This window comes from Nanorana parkeri, unplaced genomic scaffold (genome assembly GCF_000935625.1).
Source record: "Nanorana parkeri isolate BGI_ZX_2015 unplaced genomic scaffold, ASM93562v1 scaffold445, whole genome shotgun sequence".
In the NCBI taxonomy this organism is placed as follows: domain Eukaryota; kingdom Metazoa; phylum Chordata; class Amphibia; order Anura; family Dicroglossidae; genus Nanorana; species Nanorana parkeri.
In genome coordinates, this window is record NW_017306713.1 from 256,793 (window position 1) to 263,406 (window position 6,614).

The 6,614-nt window shown below is 39.3% G+C and overlaps 1 protein-coding gene across 2 annotated transcripts in view; it reads left to right on the top strand.

Annotated features, from left to right (window-relative positions):
* The window catches only part of FYN (FYN proto-oncogene, Src family tyrosine kinase), a 115,606-nt gene that overhangs the window by 36,513 nt on the left and 72,479 nt on the right, over nt 1-6,614 (top strand). For both annotated transcript variants that reach the window (XM_018560284.1, XM_018560285.1), the window contains exon 2: nt 3,955-4,021. The gene's annotated coding sequence lies outside the window, so the exon portion shown is untranslated. The remainder of the gene's footprint in view (nt 1-3,954; nt 4,022-6,614) is intronic.

The following is a 6,614-nucleotide window of genomic DNA, read 5'->3' on the forward strand; positions in this document are numbered from 1 at the left end:
ATACAGGGTGGGAGAGAGAGTGGGTATACAGGGAGTGAGAGAGAGAGTATACAGGGAGAGAGAGGGTATACAGAGAGAGAGAGGATACAGGGTGGGAGAGAGAGTATACAGGGAGAGAGAGGGTATACAGGGAGAGAGGGGGTATACAGGGAGGGAGAGAGGATATACAGGGTGGGAGAGAGAGAGGGTATACAGAGAGAGGGTATACAGAGAGAGAGAGAGAGAGGGTATACACAGAGAGAGAGGGTATACAGGGAAGGAGAGGGTATACAGGGAAGGAGAGGGTATACAGAGAGAGAGAGGGTATACAGGGAGAGAGGGGGTATACAGGGAGGGAGAGAGGATATACAGGGTGGGAGAGAGAGAGGGTATACAGAGAAAAATACACAGAGAGGATATAATGTAAAAGAAGATGGACAGAGGGAGACCTGGGGAAAAAACGTGTGATCTGCTTGCAGCCTCCTTCTCACTATATAGCAGCTCTAAATTCATTAGAGTTTGCTGCCCACTATTTCCTGCTACCTGGTCACATGTTTCCTGTGACATCACAGGTCAAATGCTGCTACCGAGATCAAAGGGAGTTCGTATACTGAACTCCCTTTGATCTCCTGTCACAGAGCCGTGCCGGTCCCGGCCGCATCGGGCACAGCGGATCTCGGGGCCGAACACGGCAGTGACAGATGCTGATACAAGTGATCGAGCGCTTGACTGTGTTAAGCTCCCGGCCGGCCGTGTAATTACAACGGCCGGCCGGGAAGCTGCTCGTCGGGCTCCACTGTCTGCTCGTCACAGACGAGTGGATTTTTGGAGCCCTGTGTATATATATATATGTCCCAACTCTGGCAGAACTGTTGCAAGTATCTCTCCTGCGAAGTGTTGAAGTTTTACAGGCAGAGAAACCATTTGGAGAAGTTGGGAGAATAATAAAAACTTATCAAACATCTACTCCAACATGGAAGAGGTCTTGTTGCCTTCACCTTCCTTATCACCAATATGGCGGTATTTCTTTATAATCTTGTTGCAACCATTGCACCATACAGTAAAAGTGCTGCAAATAAGAACTGTTTGAATTTGTCTTATGCGTCAGTACTAACAATGAACAAGTCGCTGGGTTTTCATGAATTTGGCACAATGCTTCTGACTTCATACACACCACCAGAAATGTGTCATGTTTGGGTTTTTTTTTTTTTTAACAGGTTATTCATTTTCATTTAGAAGACACATACTGTAGTACAATTCAGTTTTGCATGGTGTCTGTAATACAACATGAACTTGACTAAATTCAGTGAGGCTGGTGCAAATAATTTATTATGGTCTTTTGAATAGCCGCTACTGTCTACTTATTCAAAATTCATTTTGAATTTAATTATATTGTTGCTGCTTCTTTGTTTGCAATCAGAACAGACAGCTTGCACTTCCCAGAGGTATTCATGTCTCTTTACGAATGCATTTTGGTAAAATAAAATTTCCAGTGGTTTGTATGCCTATTCTTAGTAAAGGGGTAATCAATTTAATGAAAAACCCCCTTGGGAAATGTTTAGTCCGCAAAGCTAGCAGGCTAGTGCATCCTAGACTAACCTACACAGCTGTTCAGTTAGGACCTGCAGCCCAGAAAGAAGCCACTTACAGTTTGGAGATGTGGGAAACAATGCATCTAGTATCAATCAAAAAAAATGGTAGCCCACATAAGCCTGACATAACGAGAATTATGTTATATTGGATATTTTCATTTAATACCCAATTGATTCCCACGTTTGTAGAAATGACTCAGATATGAAATTAGTTTGGTTTATTTTAAGGTTTTATAAGCAGGTTCTAAACATAGGGTGACTTAGGAATGGTTGTAGGGTTAAAAATATAAAACGGCTTACTATTTCATACCTGCTAGTCTGACTATTTCCAGTTTTTCAGGGTTCCATTTTTAAATTAAGAATAAAAACATATCTAAATGTACCGATAAAAAGGCCCTATTACATTATTCTGTTATTCGTGTTACAGTCTCTTCCCCCAATCTAAAATATCTGCTTAGCCATCTGTTACTGCAAGTCAACTCTCATACTGAAGTGTATGAAAACACAAAAGTGCAGAGCTTTTGTGCAAAAAGATATCAAAGAGGAAAATTAAAAAAAGGAAGTGCAAAATAGTGAAATAGCTTATATTACAAAGTTATTTCCAACTAGATACATTATCACCGTCTGGTGGCCAATAATTTGAACAGCAGGGATATTGGTCACTTGATTTCTGTATTTGATTACTGATTCACTTTCAGCTACCTATGTAGCTCTTACTCTGTTACATTGACAACTGTATAAGGACTGATTTTAAGTTCTAATGTTCTGTCTTAAACACAAAGAAAATATCTTAGATGAGAGAAGATGGCCACAAAAGAGTCAATTAAATAAGCTATTGCTCTTCAAACCTCTGGAGATCTCAATATGAGGACCAGCTGGCACCTACGGTCATAAATTGTCTTCATCTGACTGGACTATAATAGATTGTATATGATTAACATGTTATAATTACATATTCTCTGTGTCTTCATGTGTATATATGTACTAAACACTGGTGTAGTTTAAGCTACAGCACATCATTGTGTATTAAGTTGTATAAAAGTAGTTATTGGCCCCATCCTAATAACCCAGGGAACCTATTTGTATAAATACTTCTGATATTGTTCTATTAAATTTGAAATCAAGGCTAATTATGTCTATCTATAGCAGTTCTTACTCCTAACCAGTGTACCTTTTTATTTATTGCTCTGCAGTTGGTATTCATTACTCATCAGGCTCTATATACAGTACATAACAGCTCCTATGAAGTATAATGGTAGCACTGCAATAAAATGGCAAATTTAGCCACTAGTGATGCCACCACAGCTCAGAGTTTGCATTTGTGCCAGAACCATCCATTTTGGTTTTTGAACTCCCCAAAGAGGCTTTTGGCCAAATCTTCAACAACTGTATGTAGGTTTGAGGTCTAAGCAAATTTAGTTTTGAGTAGAAACCTATTTCAGCCTACTTAAATCATGTGATTGTTGATCGGGCCTGAAAGTCAGATTAAGACATACAGTAGCTGAGACTTGCAGTTAGCAGTCAGATTTCTGGAAGGGAATTTTTGCATTTTTATTAAAAAAAAGTCCTGTACATACAAGCAAACTTTTTCTAATTATCTATAGACACATTCTTCCTATTCTATGATGGTGCAATAAACTGGAGTAGAGTGACACCATCCTGTGTCAGCTGGATACAGCTGGGAATTCTGGTATGGATATCTTACTGGCATTTCTAGTATGTGAAAAAACTCCTAGCAACAACACAAAACTCTTGGGTGAAATTGGCCTTTAGTAGAAAAAAAAAAGATTCAAAATACAGTTTAAGGAACAAGATTGACAGACAGGAGTGCATGTAAATCTGATTTAATATGTTTAGGCATAGTGGTCCAAATTACATATATATCCTTTTTCTGGAAAAATACCCCAAAATGCCTTCATTGGTAAAGTACAAGTGCACTGCGATTAATAACTCGAAACTGACTTTTAATGAGCTAGTATAGAAAACGAATGACTGAGTAGTAAAACTTCTGGATACTTGCAATGGCTTTTTTGTATTTTTTTGTATTTTGTACTTGCGTTCACCCCATTTTACCAATGGCTGTTATTGATGTAAAGTGAATAGCCTATGTTCTTTTATGAAATCAACTTCAATATCTTACAGTGCTGTTCATAAATTGTAAACATTGATCTCATTTTCTCCTTCCTAGCGGAGCTTAGACTGTATTAAGATATTCATACAACATTATGGTTAGAGGTGTGTCAGTGCAGTTTGTCTCTAGTCGGGCAAACCAGATTCTGTTGCTAGCCAGTACAAAGTATCATATTGAATTTCATTGTATGTTTGTTGAATCTGTTTTAATGTGATCAGAGGGCACTGTTAAAACTGATCATTCATTTTTCAGGGTTTTTGCTGCTGCGGCAATTGAAGAAATGTGGTAAAGTCAAGTTACCATAGTTTAGGAAATATTGGTAAGTGACTCTACTACTTCACTGATACTTAGATATGTTGGCCTTTTTTATAATGGCTTGATTTCTGGGGCAGTGCTAATCCAGTCATAACTTGGAATAAGGGTAGGAGATTAAAGTCATAACTGCTTATATACAATGTAAGGCTAATGTCAGATGAGACAATTCAGGTGCTAGAGACAAATAGCAAGCAGCCGGATTGCTAAAGAGGCTGCCTCTCTATCCCATGGAATGGCTTCCATTGCAGCCAGAGGCAGCAAGATTTTGTTCTGACGCTGGTCGGAATGCTGCTGAATATTGATCGCTGGCATTGGGATTGACATCTCGCTGCCACAGCTACAGAGGGAGTGATTCCATATGTACAGACAGTCTCTTAGCAAATACTGCTGCTGGCGATTTTGACAGATCGTCATTTGCACAATTGCTAGCGTCAGGGTCGCCTGTCTGACATAAGCCTTAATCTATAGCTTACTAAAAAATGTCTGCAACCCATTAAGAATTATTTTACTTTTCTGACAGAAGGCGGATGGTATGTTTACTGTGCATGCATTATATAGTAAGTATGAGTTAGTAGGAAAATTCACCTTGGCTTTTAAGATGCCTATAGACACTGGAGTCCAAACACCCTCTGGCACCTTGCTTACATAAATATGAACACCTAGGTTGACCAATTATTTATGTTTAGAAGCCGGAAAGAAAATTGTATTGAAAGAGGTTTTGCACAATTGGTGTACTCAAAGGCAGAGGGGTTGATTTACTAACCTTATAAACACACCACGAACATGTATACACCTCTGTAGTGTGTTCCCTCCCAGCATGATCTATGGGTGGAATCTAAACACCTTTGTAGTGTGTACACACCCAGCAGGTGTGTTGTGCAAAGCCCTGCCCCGAATTCCAAGGGGATGTTGTGTAAATTAGCTCTACATTGTGTTGCTTGCGTTGATGAATGCAGGAATGTAAATGCATGAGCTAACCATTTTTGTCTAAACTGTGAAGCAGCATTATATATGCATCATGTGCATGATTTTTCCATATATGGCATTAGTAGAAACATGCTTATAGAGACTTTTTGGTTGATAAATACGCTTTGCTGTGTAAAAATCACACGCACCTGGTGCGTGCGTGTGTTTAGGTTAGTAAATCACCCCCAGAGAGTCAGTGTGCTTTACCCCACAGTCATAAGATTCTTAATACAGTAAACTCCCAGTTATCCGACACCCACGGGGATCAGTAGGTGGAGGATAACTGTAGTTTCTGGTTGTTTGAGAGTTAATAGTGTCTCTCAAGCAACCACACACCCCCTCCCCCCCCCCCCCCCCTTTTTTTTCTCAGGACCGCTCCTCTGCTCAGTAGGCAGGTACAATAGCCAGCCTACTATTGGTCTATTGCAATTTGAAATAGCCAATAGCAGGATGGCTATTGCTCCCCATTGTTAACATTCTGCTGCCGACCGCGGGATGTAGCCGGCGGCTGGAAGCAAGATGTAAACAAACAATTTCTTTAGCAACTAATGCCACTATGGCACTGAAACCTTGGATCCCTCTGATAAGGATGAGTCACTTTCATGACTCATTCACTTCTGTGTACAAATTTCAGCTTGAGCTGTTGAGCTCTGTAAAAAAAACAGACTTATTACATACAAGGCTGTATAATAAAAAAAACATGTGAAAAGGAACTAAGAGCTCCACCTACTGGATGAATTACATACATAGTATCCATATGAAGCTACATTTTAAAACTAGCTTACACCTGCCTAGCTTTAAGTTGTTGTTTTTTACCTTTTCAATGTCATGACGTGTGGCACACATCATTGGTAGCAAAAGGGGTTAAAGGGGATAGTTACTCTATCTCCCATTTTTGGGAGTGGAGGGAACTATACATACTTGTGCAACCTTGCTATTGGCAGGTCATGGCATTCATTAGAGATAATAATTTACAAACTGACATACTTACATTTATTTATAGTGTAATTTGTGTTTTTTCCCTAAAAGAAAAACATATGGCTCTAAAGATATAAAGAAGAATATGTGTAGTGCCAAAAAGGTCAATCATACCATGTGTACTTATATTGCTAATGGGCAAATCCTCATGGCCTTCTGCCATAAAATGGGCATCATTATTTAATAGCGGGAAGGGGAATTATGTTGAGAATGTTGTTCTTTTGATGCTTTTATGGATGCGAAGCTAAGCATGCAGCATATGACAAGTCATTTGGGATTTTTTAAATACTGCAAAAAGGAATTAATGTTAACCAACTGTAAAGCCAGTCAGTTTGTTGTGTTCTGGGTGTTTTTTAAGGCTTCTTGCTACAAATGCACATTGCACTTAAAGTAGTATTAAACTCTCAAACAAATATCCATTGCCCAGCAAAGTATTTCTTTACAATTTTTCCCAAGCACTTACAGTCATTGAGGGGAATTTATCAAAACTGTAGCAGACAAAATCTGGAGCAGTCGTGCATGACAACCATTCAGCTTCTCTCTTTCATTTCACTGAACAAACTGAAGAAAGAAGCCGATTGCTTGCCATGGCCAGCTGCTCCAGATTTTGTCTGCTCCAGTTTTGATAAATTCCCCCCATAATGATAAATCCC